Here is a 21,387-nt window from a genome sequence, read left to right on the forward strand (position 1 = left end):
TGATGGCATGTGAAGGTACATCGCACTGGCTGGAGAAATGTACCCTCTCTGCACACACACTCCATGAATTTCCTGTGCACAACCAGTTTATTGAATCATCATTCTTAACATTTGTAAAGCACTTTCAAGGATTCAAAGCATTTTAGATGCCTTGGCTAGTTACTAGCCTTAACAATAGCCCTGTAAGCCCATTTAGAGGAGCAGTGGCGTAGCGTGGGGGGTGGAGGGGGGCTGGCCGCACCGGGCGCAACATCTGGGGGGCACACACTCGCACTCGCAGCTCTCTGCCCCTACTAAATTCCACGGGTTAGGGGGCGCAAATTACTTGCCTTGTCCCGGGTGCTGACAACCCACGCTACACCACTGGAGAGGAGAGGGCTATAAATGGCTACTAGCCATGATGACTATGCTTTGCCTCCACAGTTGGAATTCTGGATTCCAGCTGCTGGCAACCACAAAGAGGGAAGAGAGCTCTTGTGCATGGATCCTGCTTGCACGCTTCCCACAGGCATCTGGTTGGCCACTGTGAGAGCAGGCCAGGATGCTGGAGTAGGTGGGCCATTGGCCTGATCCAGCAGGCTCTTCTTACATTCTTATAAGACTGAATACTGGGGATGGGCTGCTGTGGAGCAACAGAACATCAAAGGTCCCCAGGTTGGCCAATCCCTGGCACCTCCAGGTAAGGCTAGAAGACAACCTGACCTGAAACCTGGATGAGCTGTTGCCAAGGTGGCAGTGTTGACTTGGGGAGAATATATGGGATTCATAGAAAAGGGGTTTTCGAAATATGCCATCTAGTGGTGGGAAGAAATATTGTGATGCCCCAGGTAAGAATCTGGCTCTGAGCAGCTTCTATTAATGAACTATTCTCAGCTGCTTTTGCTGGTGAAGAATGTGAAAAGTTGTATCACTGCTTAGTGGTAGAGCATCTATTTTGCATGCAGAAGGTTTCAAGTTCAATCTCTAGCATCCCCAGGTAGGGTTGGGGATATTCCTGCCTGAAACCCTGAACAACTGCAGCCAGTCATTGTAGACCATCCTGCATTAGAGGGCCCTGTGATCTGATGGTGTAAGGCAGCTTCCTACAGTATTATTCCCCATATTGTGGATGTGGAGACTGAGGCTCACAGAGTGGCTCACCTAGGGCCACCTAGTGAGTTAATGCCAGAGGCGACATTTGAACCAGGGACTTGCACTATATCTAATAATAATAATAATTTATTTATACCTGGCCCATCTGGCTGGGCTCCCCCAGCCACTCTGGGCGGCTTCCAACCAAATATTAAAATACAGTAATACATCAAACATTAAAAGCTTCCCTAAACAGGGCTGCCTTCAGATGTCTTCTAAAAGTTTGGTAGTTGTTCTCTTTGACATATGGTGGGAGGGCATTCCACAGGGTGGGCGCCACTACCGAGAAGGCCCTCTGCCTGGTTCCCTGTAATTTGGCTTCTCGCAGTGAGGGAACCGCCAGAACGCCATCGGCGCTGGACCTCAGTGTCCAGGCAGAACAATGGGGGTGGAGACGCTCCTTCAGGTATACTGGACCGAGGCCATTTAGGGCTTTAAATATCAGTTCATTAAAAAAAAACAAGATGTAGGTTAAATGTTTAGCATGTGATTGGGATATTTGTGCTTTAAGCTCACACCTCTTAATTCTGCTGGAGAAAAAGCCACACTTAATGTTAGCTATGTGAAGGTTTCTAACCGTCTCTGAGTCCCGTCCCCCCCCCCCCCCGGTACCTCAATTTCATTGAGATGTAGTTGGTCTGTGATTTCTAATCCTCCAGACTAAGCATGTCCATAACGATAAGAATCTTGCATTTTTAATATAACCTCTCAACCACATCGAAGCCAAAGCACTTTACAAATTTTATTAAATCATTGTACAAAGCCATTAGCAGACTCAAACTGCAGCTCCTTCCCATAGTTAAGATCTCTTCCATCCTTTTAAGTGATTAATGTGGCCCATATTGGCATGGTTTATTTATGAAAACCCTAGAAAGAGAAACTCCTGCTGAGCATCCGAAACTGCACACTGAGGTAAGTGTGATATAACAGTATAGTTAACCGAATAATAGTCCAAACCACATAAAGAGAATATATGTTCCCCAGCTGGGAAATTACAATACTTTAAAAGGAGGGGGGGTTTTAAGGGAGGGTTCTGCTTGACTTGTACAAACACACCATTGCAAAATTATGCGTTCTGTAATATTAGACTGCCATTGCAAGCCCTGTAGTCCTTAAGTGCGTGAATGAGGCTTCATTACAGTAATTAGTTCATTCAGCCTTGCTAGTACAGGTTGTAGTCCCATTTTAGAGATGGGAAACTGAGGTCAAAGTTGCTGCCCTTTGCACATTTCTGGGAAGTAAATTCAGTTAACATTGGCAGGACTTGCTGCTGAGTGAATGTGCTTAAGTTTGGGTGGCAAGGGGGTAAGTGGTCATTGAAAAGTGTTCCTGGTACAGTAGGGATTTAAAATGCAGCAGGAGGAGTATCAGGAAGAGTGGATTAAATTTAATGGTTATTTAGTTAAATATGTTAAGTTAAATTAACTGAAAACAGCTTGCAGATACTTAATTGGCTTAGGATTTTATTTATGTTAAGTGATGAATTAATATGTTTAATTTCATAAAGTGAAGATTTAAGGATGTTAATGTTTAAGTTAAATTTTTTTAAGAATTGTGATTTGGGAAAACCGTTAAAAGGATATGCAATGAAATTCAACCAAGGGGAAGTGGGGAAGTCACTTAACAAAGTTAATAAGTGTAGTTTTCAATAAGGCTATGATTTATATTTGTTTGTCTTATGTGTCTGTTTGTTTATAATATTGTGAAAACCAATAAAAAAATTTGAGAATAAAAAATAAAATGCAGACGTCTGTAGAGCAAATCCATTGTAGCAACTTGTCAATATTGTGTGTTATGCTGTGTGTTGCATAACTCTGTCATATTTTCATGAACAATTGAAAATAAATATGATCCATCCTACACATTTTGTTGACCAGAGATAACTTTCTGGAAGTACCAAAGAAGGTATGTACGAATGGAGAACTGCTGCAAATCAGTCCAGGCAATACAGAGCTAAATGAGCCAGCCTCCTATTTTCCTATCAGAGCTTCCTGAGAGTAGATGCGCACAAACACTTTGACAGACTGTAGCATAGCATGCTGGGCAATGATTGCTCGTTCTTTTAAAAGGCAAGCGGTTATTTGGTTCACTCTAATCAGAAGATACAGGTAGCTTGTAAGGCAGAGGGCATTGCAAATAAAGTCCTTATATTAGAAAGGTGGGCAATCCGTTCTAGATGGTACAGAGTCAATATAAGTAAAAAAAAATACTTTATAGTTGGAGAACATATTTTCCCCTCAAGACAAATCCCACCACCAGGTGATGGAAGATTATATCCCTTCAGTTCTCCCGGTTTGTCTCTTGTACAGCTAAATCTGATATTTTCCCAAGGTCAGTAGACATTGTAAAGCATTATAGGGAAGCATTTACTAGCAATAATAGCCACATTAAGTGAAATCCAATAACTAACACAGTCCTTTTCTTCTACATTGGTTTTCAAATCCTGGGTAGGATTCAGTAAAAATGATTGCCTTGTGTGAGTTGTTGTTTATATCAAAATATAATTTTAAGAACATTGATTTAGGGAATTATTTCCTATTTATGTGCCACATATATATGCTACAAATTTCCCATTTATGTGCTACATATACAGCACATTCAGAAATGGCTGCATTAGCTCCAGATACTTTATTATCCTTTCCAGACACACCACACACATTGGGGTGCAAGCATTCCTCCTTTCTCTGGTTTTGCTCCCATTGCCTTGGGAGTGGAGATCCATCTTTAAAATGCAATGCAATTGAACGCCAGTTGCACCTATAAATAAATATAGTGGCAGGATCCAAAGTTAAGATGAGTTCAGTGATTTAAATTAGGAATATAGAAAACTGCCATATACTGCCATATACATTGGCTAGTCCAATTCAGTACTGACTACATTGAATAGCAGTGACTGACCAGAGTATCTTTCTGAGACCTTTCAGGATTTGAATCTCACAAAGCATGTTTTTTTGTTTGAGGAACAGTTTTCTAGAACCCATGTAGACTGAATACTTGTTTTTTCCTACCTATATCTGTATACACAATCAGATCTGTTGCATATTTTTTTGCCCCTGAGAGATGCTTATTGAGGAACTGGTTTCATTCCAAAAATAGAAGGTCATTGCGGATTGATTCTGTGTTACCATATAGTGTGTCCTTTTGAAAACAGATATGGGTGGTCCTAGAAATGAGTTTGTGTGCAGTCACAAGGACATTGTGAATGGGTGTATACCAGGCATAGGCAAACTCGGCCCTCCATATGTTTTGGGACTACAACTCCCATCATCCCGAGCTAACAGAACCAGTGGTTAGGGATGATGGGAGCTGTAGTCCCAAAACATATGGAGGGCCGGGTTTGCCTATGCCTGGTGTATACCAAGATTAAAATCGCCACTTACTTCTTCAGTCACCTGGGCAGGAAAAGGTGTGCATCACCTAGCGAGGGGTGTGTTTTCAAATGCATTTCAAGTAACTGCAGCCATCCTTGTGGATGACAGGATCTAGAATCCAATCTAGACTGAAAGTAGCATGTTGATGGCAAACGGGAATGGTTCCAGACTGAGAACAACTACGATTTTTGATACAGCTGGGTCAGCGTGTACTCAGCCTTAATAAAAACTCAGCCGTACCTTTAGAAAGTAACTATGATTGCAACACTGACACATTTGTGAACATCTTAGTAGCACAGTTTGAAGAAGGTTCTAGAAATTGTACTTGCCCTCCCAGTGTTCAGAGCTGGGTACTTCTTTTTGTAGAGACAAGAGGGTTTCAAAGAGAAAAAACCCTTCTCTTGTCTGGCTTTGTTAGTTGTTCAGACCCAGAGGGCAACTATGTTGTGATAATCCTAAGCAGGAAACAAGCCCTTGGCAGGTTTACTAATACAGATGTGGGTTGTCCCTAAGTCGCAGATGTTTGACAGGAAAGTACCTGGATCATATACATCGTGGGGGTGGGGGAAGCCCCACATCCTGCTTATTCCATGATCATTAAGGAAATAAATGAAACATGTTTTTTATCGAGATGTGGTTACTACGGAACTAAACTTAAACCTCCTGGAAGCAAGTGCAGCGAGCCTCTCAATAGTAACCATCTGCATTTTTATTTAATCAGTGCAAAACGCAGGGGTCACTGCTGAGGAAATACACAAAAATGGCTGGGTTAGCTGGATAATCTCTGGGTCCATTAGGATTTATCTCAATTTTACTCACACTCTTGTGTATCTGGAACCATTTATGTGCGCAGAATTTCTTAAGGAGCTGGATGTTTCCTCAAAGCTGTATTTATATTCCACAAGCCCCTGGTAGGTATGGAAAACTGAACCTATATTATAATGATATCCTAGTTACTACACTGTTTATCCACAAGACTTTTTTGTTTTCAAGAAATACCAAATCGTGAGGGGCCTTGTCACTGCTTCTTCATAGCTTGACTCCATGCAAATAAGGAGTTGGAGGCCTCCATCAGCCTGCCCTTGGGCACAGTAAGGTCTTCAATAACCTCTGCTTTCCCAACAAACCATAGTTAGCCATTGCATGTCAATGTGGAAAACTGTGACTTGCTCAAATCATTGATTTCCTGAAAAGCAGGATGATGAACGTAGGTTTAACTGTATGAAGAGTGTATGAAACTTGTATGATGGCTTTAGTTGATAATTCCACCTTAGAATCCTGACCTATCTTGTTCTCATACACCTTTGTGGTTTGTCAGGAACCAGACTGCAAATATTCACCACATTTTTAACCAATGGACTCAGGGTAGCATACATAGATGAGATTGCTCCATCTTCACAACACCCTGTGAGGTTACTGATTGAGAGAATGGCAGGCCCAAAATCACCCATTAAACTTCATGGCTGAGTCAGAATTTGAATTTGGGCCACAAGTTCCCCATTCCAAATTTGACTGCATTCTAATCTAGGACGGAGATACAGCCAGAGGTCAGATGTGGTCCTTGGCCTACTTTCATCCTATGTGGCCTAATTTGTGTTCCCAGACATTTGCTGGTGCTTAGTTCCAGCAAATAATGCTAAATTTGACACTGGCCTGGATTATCAAGATTTTTGGTGGAAGGTGATATAGACATGTTTTCATAAATAATTGGCAGGCCCCTGGGGGAAGGGGAGAAGTCTGGATGAGTAGAGTGATTTAATAATCAATCCCTCTTCACTGGAAACATCTGTGAAAGGAATAGAGGTCTCCTAACTACTCTCAATACTCTCAAAGAACTACAGCTCCCAGAATTCTTTAGGGGAAGCCATGACCATTGGATGTGGTATCAGTATCATGGTGCTTTAAATGTATGGTGTGAATGTGGCCTGGCATGCAATTGGATTGCACTGTTAAGGAAATTCACAGAAAGAACATTTTCCATATAATCCTCCCACCGCCATCATCCTATATTGCTCAGGAGGGCCCTCAATCCTGTGGACAGTCTTCTGGAGGTACAAGTGGCTGCAGGTGGGAAGCAATCAGGCAGCATTCCTTCCATGAAGTTCATGAAGCTAACTTGTCTTCAGATCCAAACCATAGTGACAACATCTGGTAATCACTATATTACTGGCTTGCAAGGATAATAGGCTTGCGTATTTGTTGGAAGTGAGCTGCACTGAATTTAGTGGACTGCCCTTCAAAATCATGTCATTTTAGTAATTTGCTTTAAAGAACAGTCAATTCCTAATAAGGAGATAGTTTTAAAAAGTAGATTTCAGTTTTATATATATATTTATTCAGTGTCTTCTCCTGCACAAAGACACATTTCCCAATGTAAAGAAGTTGTATCAGATTGGATTTCTAGCCTTTTTCAAAGCATTAGATAACCTCAGCTTTGCTCGTTTTGGAATTGTGTAAGTAACACATCACAACCAGATGTTGAATCTGAAAGGAGAAGAGAGAAAACACCACCCCATCTTTTTCCATATAGTATACAGCATGGAGTAGACCACTGGATACCAAATATTCTGATAATGTCTAATGAATATTCATCTTTTGCAGTGGGGAATTCTGAGCAGCACATTTGTCTCCCCTCTAATTCAAACAAACCTGCAGACTGCTTTGAAGTCGACTGAGCTTTGATGGGAGCCATTCCCTTTTTAATTGCAGGTGTGTCCCACAATGCAGAGCCTTCTTAGACGTCTTCATGTCTGAAGCTAATGGAAGTCTCTTTGATTTGGGCTCCAGTCCAAACCATGCATACTTGGAAGTGAGTTCTAGTGAAATTAGTGGGACTAGCATCCAAGCAAATGTGTTTAGAATTAGGCTGCTTATTTATTTTTCTGATCCAAATATATTTCACACACTTTCAAGGACCACGCGGTTGAGGGCCAGAAACCGTTTTGTGAAGATGTAATTATATGCGAATGCACTTGCATTTCATTATTATTGCTGATAAAATTGACCTCGGTCTTTGAAGCAAAGAATCATCCCTACTTTAAATTCTCAGAGAGCCAAAGCAGACGTGAAGTTTGACACATAGTTTGTCTTGCATAGGTTTTACTATCATCATCATTATTTTAAAAGCACAGGAGCCCCTCAGCCTGATAAGCATGGGGACAGGGGGCTTTAATCTTTTGCAGCCCCACTGGCCAGATCGTAGCCATGGTAGGTCAGACATCTGAAAGAAGCATGCAACACAGAAGATGCACAAAGGGCCCGCAAAGTAGATGCTCAAGCACTACCTTACCCCAATTAATGGTGGGGCCATCTTGAGTGATAAGATTATTTCTGAGCTTTTACGTTCTCCAGTTTTCTAGTATGCAGGCAGTCCCTTGTTTGTGCCTGTTCAATAAGTGCACAACCATGTATATGCACACCACACTGAACTCGAAAGTGACCCAGAAGCATCCTAAAGATGTCACAAAAACATCATGAAAAGGGCTAGGGTGGAGCAGGGTGTTTGCAGGCTTTTTCATTGGGTTTCAATTATACACAATTTCACCAAAGTGTGTGGTGCCTTGGGATGTAAGCCCCGTGTAAAGGGAGGGCTGCCTGTATACATAACTCTGACTTTCAAGGTTCTGTTTTCACCACGCTGAATATGATGATCAGTCACCGCTGAGTTCTGATGTCCTTGCTCTTTGGTAATACTACTGATGTAAAACAGGACAAAATGTGAACAAACAGGACAAATACCACATTACATTATCTCCTTTGCAAGAGATTAGTCTTCTTTTCAGCAGAACACTTCCCTGTTATCTCAGCCAGGCAGGCTTAGACTCTCCTACAAAACAATTTTCTTTTCTCTTGAGGTCTATATATCATTTACTACTCCCACTATCGCTCCTTTGGTTGTGTTCCTCCTGACTGCTTTTGTTTTTATTACAGGCAACTATGCTCTTGGAAGATGCCCTAGGGATTGCCTTGAGAAAGGGTATTGGCTCTTGCGCTATCCATCCAACTTTCAGGTTAAAAAAAATGCAAACTTTTGGAAATGGCGAATTCATCTTTGTAAATATGTTCAAAGACTCCAAAACTGCCTGCTGCCTCTGGCACTTCTGCCACTGACATCAACTCAATATGATATTATTATTATTATTATTATTATTATTATTATTATTATTATTATTATTATTATATCTTTTTATGATATTGATGAAGTTATTTTGATTACGATATATCTTGTATGTCACACAGAATTGCAGGAGAGTATACCAAAATGGTGCTGGAGGAGACTCTTGAGAGTCCCATGGACTGTAAGAAGATCAAACCTATCCATTCTTAAGGAAATCAGCCCTGAGTGCTCACTGGAAGGACAGATCCTGAAGCTGAGGCTCCAATACTTTGGCCACCTCATGAGAAGAGAAGACTCTCTGGAGAAGACCCTGATGTTGGGAAAGATGGAGGGCACAAGGAGAAGGGGACGACAGAGGACGAGATGGTTGGATAGTCTTCTTGAAGCTACCAGCATGAGTTTGACCAAACTGCGGGCGGCAGTGGAAGACAGAAGTGCCTGGCTTGCTCTGGTCCATGGGTTCACGAAGAGTCGGACACGACTAAACGACTAAATAAACAAAAACAAAACATACCAAAATGGCACACAGTGCACATCCAGCCCAACTTTGCAGCCTTAGGCAGAATCATAGATAGCTCCTAAGAACATACTGTAGCCTCTATTTGTATGGTAATGTATGGCAATGAACACTGTGAAGGAGTGAGCAGATTTAGCTGAGGTTTAGTAAACTTTAGACGGTTAAAGCATTGTTAGGCAACAGGTAGAGAGAAGGGTAAAGTGTTAAATCTTTGGGTGTAGATCTGAAATAGATGGTTAACAATGGCAACAAAATAAATCTCCCCCTCCCCTTGATTATACTGCTGAAATGGAAGGGGGGAAATATGGGTGGTGGGCTAACAGGAGTGGATTTGTGTGTGGAAAATCTGTGATCTTAATGCAGTTCCAGTATTTGTGCCTTCAGTATTTCACCTTTAAAAAACTTACCTACATCTTGGATCCATTCTCTGAGTATTTCTGATCAGGGGATCTCACCCAGTATTTCCTTAAGCTTTTTGAAATCAGACTTCTTAAAGTCCAGAGTGCATGTCTGACCACACTTAGTTTTCCCTTTCCTTTGTATAATGAAACCCCCCCAAAAAATGATCACTTCCTCCCAAGGTTCCCAGTACTTCCACTTCATTGATCCTTTGCTGCATGTTGGTGAGGCCCAGGTTCCAAGAGAGATGACCCCCTTGTTGCTTCTTCCACCTTCTGAGAATAGATGTTCATTTGTCATATTTAAAGCAGCTATTTTAATTATTTAATTCCCGTCATGGATTATATTTTAAAGAGAGAGAGAGAAAGAGATTTTAAGCTTTATTCTTATTAGTCTCCCCGGATTGCCTTTTACGTGTACTAATGACTTGAGAAGATTTACATTTTAATGAGTTAAATTAGCCATTTTATGCTGCTAATTGTGCCCTTGGAGATAATTCTCCCATCTACAATATCCCAGATAAAATTAACTAGTTCTTACATTTACCCCTTTCCCAGCTACCTTCGCCCATTGGACTCAAAGGGGAGAGAGACACTTCTGAAAACAAGGTCTGGGATACAGTTATGGTTTCTGTTGCTCCACTGATTCCTGTCGTCTAGTCCAATTATTTTCTGGTTTTTAATGAAAAATATACACAAAATGTTCCTAGTATATTTAGGAATATACTAATTCCACAGCTGTAGCCTAACAGGAACCAGTGCAATGATAAAGTACTTTTTAAAACATGAATCCAGGATAAATGTCTATATTGATACCTAAAGAAAGTAATATTGTACATCAGCAGAGCGATCAGCAATGAATTCTGAAACACTGCCATCTTGTGACAACAGGCAAGGAGATAGAATTAAGCATTGTGTGGTTTGTTTGGTTTGGGGGGTTTTTGCCCCACCTGTTTAATGCTTTTTGTGTGTCCAAAACGGCTTAGCTTTTCCGGGTTTCTTAGCTACTGATGTGTGGCTTCCAAAGGCTGGAATGGCTCTCATATACATTCATAACCCCAACATTAGAGATCTGTTAATGAGGCTCTGCTCAGTGATGCCATCAGGGCAGAACTTTGAGGCCAAAGTCCATGGCCCCAGGCAACAGAAGAGCAGCAGTGTTGATTCACACTTTCCACATTTTGAAGTAAGTGAAGTGATGCACATTATCATCTAAAGAAGCCCTTCCCCAGGTAAGACCATCAACTCTAAAATGCCTTAATTGCACCACTGGCCCTACAGACCGTACATGGGTAAAATTTAAATTCGTAAAATGGGGATTTTGTGCTACCCAGAACAGTTTCTTTGATGTGTCCCTGGTCCCCCAAAAAGTTGGTGACCCCATTATATAAATGAACCAGTTCCATCCTCTCCCTTTCAATGCCACAGGGGGCTCCAAGTTATCAAGTTGCTCTTAGTTCCAAACTACCTCCAGGAAGAGTCAGTACATTCCTGGGCAGCTGCCATTAGTGCTGGACCAGTTGATAAATTTACATCTAGTATAGTCCCATTAAAGGTAAAGGGACCCCTGACCATTAGGTCCAGTTGTGACCAACTCTGGGGTTGTGGCGCTCATCTCGCTTTATTGGCCGAGGGAGCCAATATATAGTATAGCTTCCGGGTCATGTGGCCAGCATGACTAAGCCGCTTCTGGCGAACCAGAGCAGCACATGGAAATGTCATTTACCTTCCCGCCAGAGTGGTACCTATTTATCTACTTGCACTTAGACGTGCTTTTGAACTGCTAGGTTGGCAGGAGCAGGGATCGAGCAACCGGAGCTCACCCCGTTGCGGGGATTCGAACCGCCGACCTTCTGATCGGCAAGTCCTAGGCTCTGTGGTTTAACCCACAGCGCCACCCGCGTCCCACATAGTCCCATTAACACATAGCAAAGACACTTAATAACATGTGCGTATTATATATGTTTATAGGCATTCGTGTGTGTTTAAAGATGAAGAATCAGACCTCAAAATCTTCTATTTCCTCTTTGCAGGGCAAGGAGCTTTTACTTGATCTGTTGCTGCAGATCCACTGAAGATCTTCTCTCCATTGTAGCCAATACCGCAGTGCCAACACTCAACTCCTTTTAAAGAATCAAATCACCAGCCCCTGGTCTGTTTTCAGCAAAGCCTGCAGCTAGATGCAGACATATTAATTGAAATACCAAAGGATGCTACAACGACCCGACATAGAAGCACCTCAATTTGCAGCATTCCTTTGGTTTTAAATAACTAGATGTGGATTAGATTAACAGACATTTAATAGGAGGAAACAATAGTGCTTTCTTCCAAATGAGGATTTAGAGAATGGTTCTAATCCTTAAAAAGCTTATGAATTTTACTGCAGTTCCACATTTAAAAGTTATTGTGGAAAATATCTGGGGCATCTTAACAGCTATACTTAATGCCCTAAGATTCTACACTTATTAGGATATCGATGGCTGTTGCTAGAGATGTTGTGGGGCTTTTCTTGTGGTTTCTACCACAGCCACTCCCGCCCCTCGAGAGATACCGGACTCGCTTGTGGCTCCTTCACTGGATAGAGGGAAGGGGCAAGGAAAAACCGCCTCCCTGTGTGTGAGCCTATCCATTCTCCTCAGCAGAATGGCGATTTCAAAGGAGAGCTGCTTTGCCAAATTCATATGGTCACAGTAAAGACGCAGAAGAATTTTCCTTTCCCGTAATGGGAATAGCTAACAGCACTGCGCGACCCCAACACATGTGCACGTCGGTTTGCGCAATCTTTTGCACAATTCAAATTAATTCCAGTTGAGAAGCAGGCAGCTCAAGGCTCCAGAGCACAGAGCACAGCAGGCAGGCTGTCTATATGCAAAGAGAACCATATTATATCACTTTGGTAGGGGCAGCAGACAGCTGTAGCCACTCCCTAGCATAAGCTATGAGGAGGAGCAAGGGAGTTTAGAGAAAGGTTCCATCAGAACAGCTGGTAGGTGGAATGATGTTTGTGTGTGTGTGTGAATGGAAAAGAAATATAACCATACAGGCTAAACCTGCACATATCACTTGCAAGTAAGTCACACTGTGTTCCATGGGACTTAGGCATAGGTTACTGTGCATTAGATTGCAGCCTTAGTGTTTCAAATCCAGCCCTGTGCTTGGTTATTAAAACTACAGTGGTACCTCAGGTTACCTACACTTCGGGTTACAGATGCTTCAGGTTACAGACTCCACTAACCCAGAAATAGTATCTTGGGTTAAGAACTTTGCTTCAGGATGAGAACAGAAATCGTGCTCCGGCGGCGCGGCGGCAGCAGAAGGCCCCATTAGCTAAAGTGGTGCTTCAGGTTAAGAACAGTTACAGGTTAAGAACGGACCTCCAGAACACATTAAGTTCTTAACCCGAGGTACCACTGTACTCTGTAACAGCAGAAGTTGAGAAACCATCACCTTACCCTTTGTTTGTGGAAAAAGAAAAAGAGTTTTAAGAATTTTTGGGCTTATTGTTTAATTGTTGTATGTTATATGTTTATCTATCTATATCTATCTATCATCTATCTATCTAGGGCTTTATGTTCTATGGTGTTGCTCAGCTGATAGTAGGACTTCCTTCAGCATCACAAGGATTGATACAATTTCTGACAATCCTTTCCTCCCCCTTGTAGTCCCAAATGCCCCTAGATGTGCTTGGGGGGTGGGAGTGGTCCCCCAAACCTCTGGAATAGATTTAAGGGAGTGGGAACTGCAGGAGAAGGGGGTGAGAATCATAAAAAAAATCTTCCCTCCCTGTTTTATTGATGGAAGCTTCACCACCAGTTGAGCGAAACTGCACACACAGTATTGGATACATTGCCAAAACACATTGCAGTATTTAATATTACAGAAAGAACTTGGAAGGCCACAGCATGTTGACAATGATAAAAAAAATTGTCTTTGTAATTCTTTGACCTGCGAAACCCCATGAAGGCACTGATGACCAACTTTTTTACAAAGAGCTTTGGAGAATCTGGGTCTGTCTAGAGACAGAAAAGCAGCTAGATTTGCTAAAGCCGAAGTCTAGTCATTATTTCATAACGCTTATTTGAAAAAGCCCCTTCGAGAATTGAGTCGATTTTGCTGTTCTCTAGTTGCATGATAATAACTAGCAAGTGTTTTAGCAAAGTTAATCCTCTTCATTATACTAATAACTGTACTTGGGAGGAGATATCTTCACCAATATTCATAATAATTTAGTGAAAACTTTGCTGTGACCAGTCTTCGTTTTCAAATGCCTGAACCTTATTAAATAGATAAATTATCATCTTGTCAACACTCCCTTGTGGTGCTTGCTGCCTTTCCCCCGCAAAAGAACATTAGAGAAACATGCAGTTCCATACTTAAAGACCACATAAAAGCAGGTTTGAAAATAGAATGCAGGGGGGAAAGCCATAATGTCTATACTTGACATTAAAACTGATCAAAAATACATTTTACAGCCTATGGGGGTGAGCGGGGAAATTACTGCAGCATTATAGCTCATCAGTTTAGGCAAACATTGCTCTCAAGTAACCTCTTTGAAAAGAAATTCCCCTCAGTGCTTATCCTAACTTAGCTTTGGCTTCTTTAAACGCTGGGCAACAATCATAACATCTTGGCACACACACAATAAGGATGTGGATGTTGGACTGTTACACACATATCATAACCTGTGTGCACATAGAGGTCTGTCCGTGTGTAGGAATTTTAGTAACGTTTGAAGTGTCCTATTCCAAATCACCAACCTTAACTCTTCCATTTCTTGCAAGACCTGTTCAGCTTTTTCCTACTTTGCATGGACAGGCAGAGTCCCCCAAACCCTGGGCGCCCCCCCCCTCATGTGGAATAGCGACTCAAGACAACATGCTATGGGATTAAATTGGCCACAACTTTATTATATTTCAGATGTGGGTAGACCTTGGCTCAGGCATTGGGCGTCATCCCTTCCCGGTCCCCAGCCGGGGATCTAGGGAACATCAGGGTTATCCAGTGTGGGGGGGGGATGGGCTGGCTCTGGAGAACATATGTTCAAGCAGAGATAGTCGCCCCCGCTACGCCGCTGTCGCAGGGGAGAGCAATGACAACCTCTCGGTGTACGGTCAAAGCCTCCCCTCAGAAACCCCTTTAACGGGGAACCCTGGTATTGCCGCTGCAAAGAGGAGGGGGCGTGGGTCACCGCTGCACGCCCCGCCCCATTCAGGAAGATAGACTAAAGGATTCCGCCCAAGGCCTGATACTGCCACCCGACACCGCAAAGTTGCAGTCTTTCACCCTTCACCATCCGCCAACCAATCTGACAGGCCATGCCTGATGTTGCTCAGCCAACGCTCATTACCAAGGCCCGATAAGTGCACACCATCGGGCCTGAATAGCTCCTTCATGTATACTTTAATGCTGGGATGCTTCACGACTGACCTCCCATACGCGTGGTTGCCGAGCGCAATGCCCTATTGACTTTTTCCATTTCTTGCGAGACCTGTTCAGCTTTTTCCTACTTTGTGACCCAAAGGCTACAATGAGTAGGATGCTCAGGGCCAAACTACACAATCTGTTAACATAATAAAAACCTTTCTGGATCACACCAAGGGCCCATGCGTGGCGCTGTGGTCTAAACCACTGAGCCTCTTGGGCTTGCCGATTGGTAGGTCGAATCGAATTCCCATGTGCGATGGGGTGAGCTCCCATTGCTCTGTCCCAGCTTCTGCCACCCTAGCAGTTCAAAAGCAGATAAATAGGTACCACTGTGACAGGAAGGTAAATGGCATTTCTGTGCATCACAGTGTTCTGTTGTGCCAGAAGAGGCTTAGTCATGCTGGCCACATGACCCAGAAAGCTGTATGTGGACAAACACTGGTCCCTCGGCCTGAAAGCAAGATGAGCACCACAACCCCATAGTCACCTTTGACTGGACTTAACCGTCCAGGGGTCAGAGCCTGTAACCAGGAGCTGAGTGCAGCCATGCTCTCCCTACCAGCACTGAACAGAAGTATACTGTCTCTGATGGTGGAGGTAGATCACTAGCCTCATGGCAGGTAGCTATGAGGAGCCATCCTCCATGAATTTATCTAATTTATCTAATCTTTTTTAAAGCCAGGTTGGTGATCATCCCTTCTTTGTAGAACTGAACCCCACAGTTTAACTATGCACTATGTGAAAGAGTATATAAAACTATTCCAGTTAGACCTTTTTAATGGACAGTTAACTTGAACAGAAGGCAGGAACAGGGAGAGTCACACTTTCATCTGCCATCCTGAAGACCTTTCTGTGTATATCAAAAGCTTGCCAATATACTCTCCTTTTTTCTCTCTTGTTTTTTTTTTTACCAGTGTCCCAAATCACTTCTGATCCTATGCAAATGTCTTCTCTTCATTGTGTACAGGTTCAGTTCACTTCAAACGAATTGTGTTTACATTTATGGGGAAGCTTCTGGTCTGCTAAGCATAATTTAATTTGAATAATTGCTACTAAGTGTTTTCCTTTATCACTCTGTAACTATTCTTTAGTTAGTACTTAGCAAAGCGTTTAAAGTGAAATTTTCCATAGTCACTTTCTTTCATTTTTTCCCTGCAAGCACATACTAATTTAGCATAAAAGGGGATTTTCCTAATCAGCAAGAGAACAGATGGGGTTTTTGTCTATTTAGAAGACAACTGCAAAACATTTTAAAGACTTATTTGACTATTATGCACCAGGATTCAGAGAGACTTTGGGTATATATAATGACCTGGCCTTTTTTTTTTTTTAGCTTCTCAAAATTAATGCAATTTACTGTTAAACAACAAAGCAAGAATTTTACAAGAAATTGAGTTGAATTGTTGGCATAAACCAAGAGGTTTCCTCCATTTCTCCAAGCAGAGTCTAAGCCAGCAGAGGTGTGGCATTAGGGCAAACAGGCCACAGCCCCACCAACCTCATTCTGCCAGCAAACTGCCCCCACCTGCCTGCCTCCTCAAAGTACATAGCTCCTCCTCTTCCTTAGTCTCAGTGTTGCCTATTGTAGAACTCAGCAGGGAGGAGGATCAGTACAAACCCAGAAGGAGCTGTCTTTGCACATCATTTACTCCTGCTCCCCTTATTGTTGGTCTCCTTGCCTTCTGCCCTATCAGCCCCAGTAGATGCCAGCACCACTGGTCTAAGCAAGACATCAAATCAGGGCTGGGCCAAGATATTTTTCTGGCTGTCCATTTCATGTACAGCAGCTAACCAGGCTGGCAGTTCAATTTTTTCTTCAGCCTTAGCCAGTGGCCACCACAACACATGAGGGCAGCAGGCTGGCTTAGGGGGTGCAGGGCAAGCTGTGTGGTACCCACAGCTATCTCCCAATGCCTGCCTCTGTGCCCCACAGCAACTGCTGCCCAAGACAGATGCCTGACTCTACCTAATGGTAGGGCTGGCCTTGTGCTCACTTGATCCTCCCAAAAAACACTATATTTCTACTCTGGCTAGCAAGGAAACTGCTTTCTCTTCTCTATCAGTGTTTATGCTAGACAAGAGGGCCCTTCTAGCCAACCAGAGCGTGTCAACAGAGAAAGGGTAGCGCTAGCAAAGCTCTTCTCTGTCAGCAGTTGCAATTTATGATGGCTGGTTGCACAGGTGCTTTTCCAACTGGCTAACCAGCATAAACAAGAGTGTGCTGGGATGAGTTCTGTCTAATACTGTGTGCCAACTACAAATATTGCTTATTGTGTTTGGGGATAAGTCCTGCTTGATCCTTTGAACGCAGGGGTGCATTCTCAAATTTGGTCAAGCCGCCAATACTGGCATGGTGATTTAACAGGGCTTTGGATCAGTACAATCCAGTATGTGGAATCCATGCCAGGCATAAGAGTCTGGAATGGTAACACAGCTTGGATCAGACCTGTATAATAGTTATCTAAAAGGCTAACAAGGTGGAATAAGAGAGCACAAGGAAAGAATTTATAAACAGCGCACTGGGCAATCTATACCTCGAAAATTCTACTCTTGCATTCTAGTACTCAGGTATTTAATCTTCCAATATGAGTTGATTGTGTTGTTAAAAGCAGCTGCTTCAAAGTAGATACAATTTTTGTTCCTATCAATGTGATGTGGAGAATAAATTTATTCCAAAGGAGAAAAGTTTGTGGTTTGTGGAAGCTAGAAATGTATCTTTTATGACCTAGTCAGTTCCTTATACAGTGGTACCTCGGGTTACATACGCTTCAGGTTACAGATGCTTCAGGTTACAGACTCCGCTAGCCCAGAAATAGTGCTTCAGGTTAAGAACTTTGCTTCAGGATGAGAACAGAAGTCGTGCTCCAGCGGCACGGCAGCAGCAGGAAGCCCCATTAGCGAAAGTGGTGCTTCAGGTTAAGAACAGTTTCAGGTTAAGTAAGGACCTCCAGAACAAATTAAGTACTTAACCCAAGGTACCACTGTATGTGAAATTCTACTTTCGGCTCTTTCCCCTAGGTAACAAACCAGAAGTCATGGAAATCCGCCCAGTTCAATTTGGGCATGCCAGCCAGGTCTCAGCTGGGAAGTGTCTGGCATGCCTGAACCTTGCTCAAAGCAGGAATGAGCCTAGCGCTTTTATAAACTGATGCACAGAGAATTCAATCCTGCTTTGCGCAGTAGTTCCCTGGACCCCAGCAGACCCCAAGTTTGATAGGTGGGTGTTTCCACTCACCTTGTCAAAGGTTGTTTGCCAACATGATAAAAATCTGGCACACTGGGCCAAAATGGTTCCCCACTCCTGCTGTTCTAGTTCTTTAAACAAGATGCCACCACTGAGAAATCTCAGCCAATCCAGTTCTAATCTGTCATTGTTCAGGGACATGGATGAGTTTCAGGTAGATGAATCTAAACAGCAGACCCTAAGCCATTATCAAAAGTTGCAGAAGTCTGCAAAGTATGTTTTCCATGCCGTACAGTTGCCGCTGTTTCAACTTTTATTTCTCCAAGACCCTTTTTGACATGCAAAATATGTTGAATGGATCCAAGCTTCTTTCTATATTTACATCTATTTAATAAACATAAAACCCATTTCCCCTTCTGGAAAAAAAATGCATATTCCGGAGAGTGAACTCATTTCCTGCATTATTTACATGTAACCATGACATAGGTCTGCACATGAACATAATAAATTAATTGGATTGAGTTCTGAAGAGAAACACACACATGCTTCAGTAATTAAATTTTTATTTGTGATTAAGTTGCAAAGAATACACAATATTCATATTTTACTTAACACACAAAATACTTAGTTTTGTTGCCCAATCTTCCATTAACAAATGATAACATCCCCACTCTAATCTGCACTTCATGCTTTCATATTTAGGAATCCTGTTTTGAAGCTTTATGATCCTAATCAGTCACATAAAACTTGCAATTATGTTACAAGAAATTGTTTTCCTTTCTTATAGTTATGTACAATATTAAAATCAAAACCCTTTTAAGTCATGTTGGTAGGAAAGGAAATTTTACACACTTAGAACAGTACATGCTACCAGATAAGAGGAAACTATAGGAGTTCTGATTCCAATTTGAAATACACTTAACAAGTTCTGAGTCTCAAGTAACATGGAGCTTTCTAAATTTCCACACTTGTATCAGTTAACAAAAGAGCAAAACATACAAAATGTATTCCAGATTTGTTATCTGACAGAAACCGCTAAGGACAAAAACAGGCAAGAAAAATTATTAGAGCCAACAGCATTGTTCTGTGCCAACACTTATTTCTATGGGATAACCAGCTTCATCTAACCAACATTCTTAAATCTAATTAATTGCATGAAGGGGTTAATACCATACAGTCCTGCCAAACTTAATCTAGAATTCTGGAAACAGGTAATCGTCTATTGTTCACCCTCAGTCTACATGTGGATCCAGGGTGTGAGCTCTGAGCTGCTGCCTCTAGCTGCATGGCTTTTACAAGCTGCTCAGGTTCCTAGACCAATAATTTAGGAGCCTTTGCCATTTTGTAACTAAGTTTTACTGCCTGTGCAACTTTTCTGAAGCACATGAATCTGACCTTTGAAGCGTTGTAAGTAAACCATTTTTTTACATACCAAAAGTGTGGGTTTTTTCCCCCTATGCTGAAGGAAGAGGGAAACTTTGGAAACAAACTTTTAAGGGAACATTTTTGGAACTCACTTTAAAGGGTATATTTTAAAGGTCTAGTAACCTATATTTTCATACTTTACTTTGCTGCATATTGTGATTTTAAATCTCTGCTGGGATACCAGAGTACTTGCCCCAAATTTGGATCTTGGCATCTGAGATTTATTTTGTCATTGCACCAAATTTGTTGCTGGCTTAGCAGTCCCTCTGCCATATAGTGCTATCCTATTCATGTTTACTTAAAATTTCTGCTGTATCTAATGGAGCTTATTTTCTTAGGTGTATTTAGGATTGCATCCATAGGTGTTTCTAGAGGCATCCTTAGCTGGCAGCGATAATGGCTCTCCTGGCTGTGGAGCCAAATTATTGTCTGGGGAAATCACTGTTCTAATCACCACCTTCCACAGTGTGAATGTAAATAAGATTGTTGAAAATACTAATTAAAAGTTCAAATAAGTAAGCATTGTTCTCCAACACCTGCTCTTTGCATTTCCTCCCTCAGGCCTATATTTGAGCCACTCAGCTCCTTGTGAAAGCAACTGCTGACATTTATAAAATTATTAAAATACGCAGGAATATTATTTGCAGTTTCCTATTTGTCATGTTGCAAGGGCCAAAAGCTTTTCTGCTTCTAAAACTTAATGAAATGTGTGCAGACTTGTAATATTGAATGTACCCCTGGAGTCAGTAATCTTGACCATATGAAGCTTGTTTTAATACTGGTTTGGTTTAAAAAAAGACGTTTTCAATCTGAAGGACAAAGAACAATTTATGGAACAGCAAGGCTGCCCAAGATTTTTATACCTCCTATTCTTTCTAAAGTATTATAGGCTGAATTCATAAATGGTAACAGCTCTTCTATTATATGCCAATGGGACATCACTAATTGTTGTGACGGGAGCTCTGTTACGGTCTGCTATAGCCAACCAAACAGTACTCAAGAGAAAGCCCACTGAAATCTTGGGTACTGCTATCACTCCAAATTTCTATGGGCCAGAATTCTACTCCAGCCTCCAAAACACAATTGGCTGATTCTATAAATTGCTGTGCTGGCAGAGCAGATTTCTCTGATACTAGGCCTTTGTTGTTATGACTGTTGTTATGACCTTTGTTGTTATTATCTGATCCTGACAAACGTTATCAGATTGTTTTATTAAAACGTGCCATGATGGTGCACCTGATCTTTCACATCTGACAGGTTTCATAATTAAAGCTGTTTACAAAGTGAGCCAGTGCAGTGGCGTAGCATGGGGGGTGCAGGGGGGCCGGCTGCACCAGGCGCAACATCTGGGGGTTAGGGTTAGGGGGCGCAAATCCACGGGTTAGGGGGCGCAAATCCACAGGTTAGGGGGTGCAAATTACTTGCCTTGCCCCGGGTGCTGACAACCCACGCTACGCTAATGTGGTGTAGTGGTTAAGAGCGGTAGTCTCGTAATCTGGGGAACCAGGTTCGCGTCTCCGCTCCTCCACGTGCAGCTGCTGGGTGACCTTAGGCCAGTCACACTTCTTTGAAATCTCTCAGCCCCACTCACCTCACAGAGTGTTTGTTGTGGGGGAGGAAGGGAAAGGAGATTGTTAGCCGCTTTGAGACTCCTGAAGGGGAGTGAAAGGCGGGATATCAAATCCAAACTCTTCTTCTTCTTCAAAGTATTGGCAAATGTCGACATTTGCCCAAGGAACTAATTTGCTGCTCACCATCAAGACCGAGTTCCTGGTCTGCACTTTTCTATCGTCTTTTAATCTCAGTTCACCCCTGGTGTT

Source organism: Podarcis melisellensis (genome assembly GCF_964234715.1).
Source record: "Podarcis melisellensis genome assembly, chromosome: 9".
In the NCBI taxonomy this organism is placed as follows: Eukaryota; Metazoa; Chordata; class Lepidosauria; order Squamata; family Lacertidae; genus Podarcis; species Podarcis melisellensis.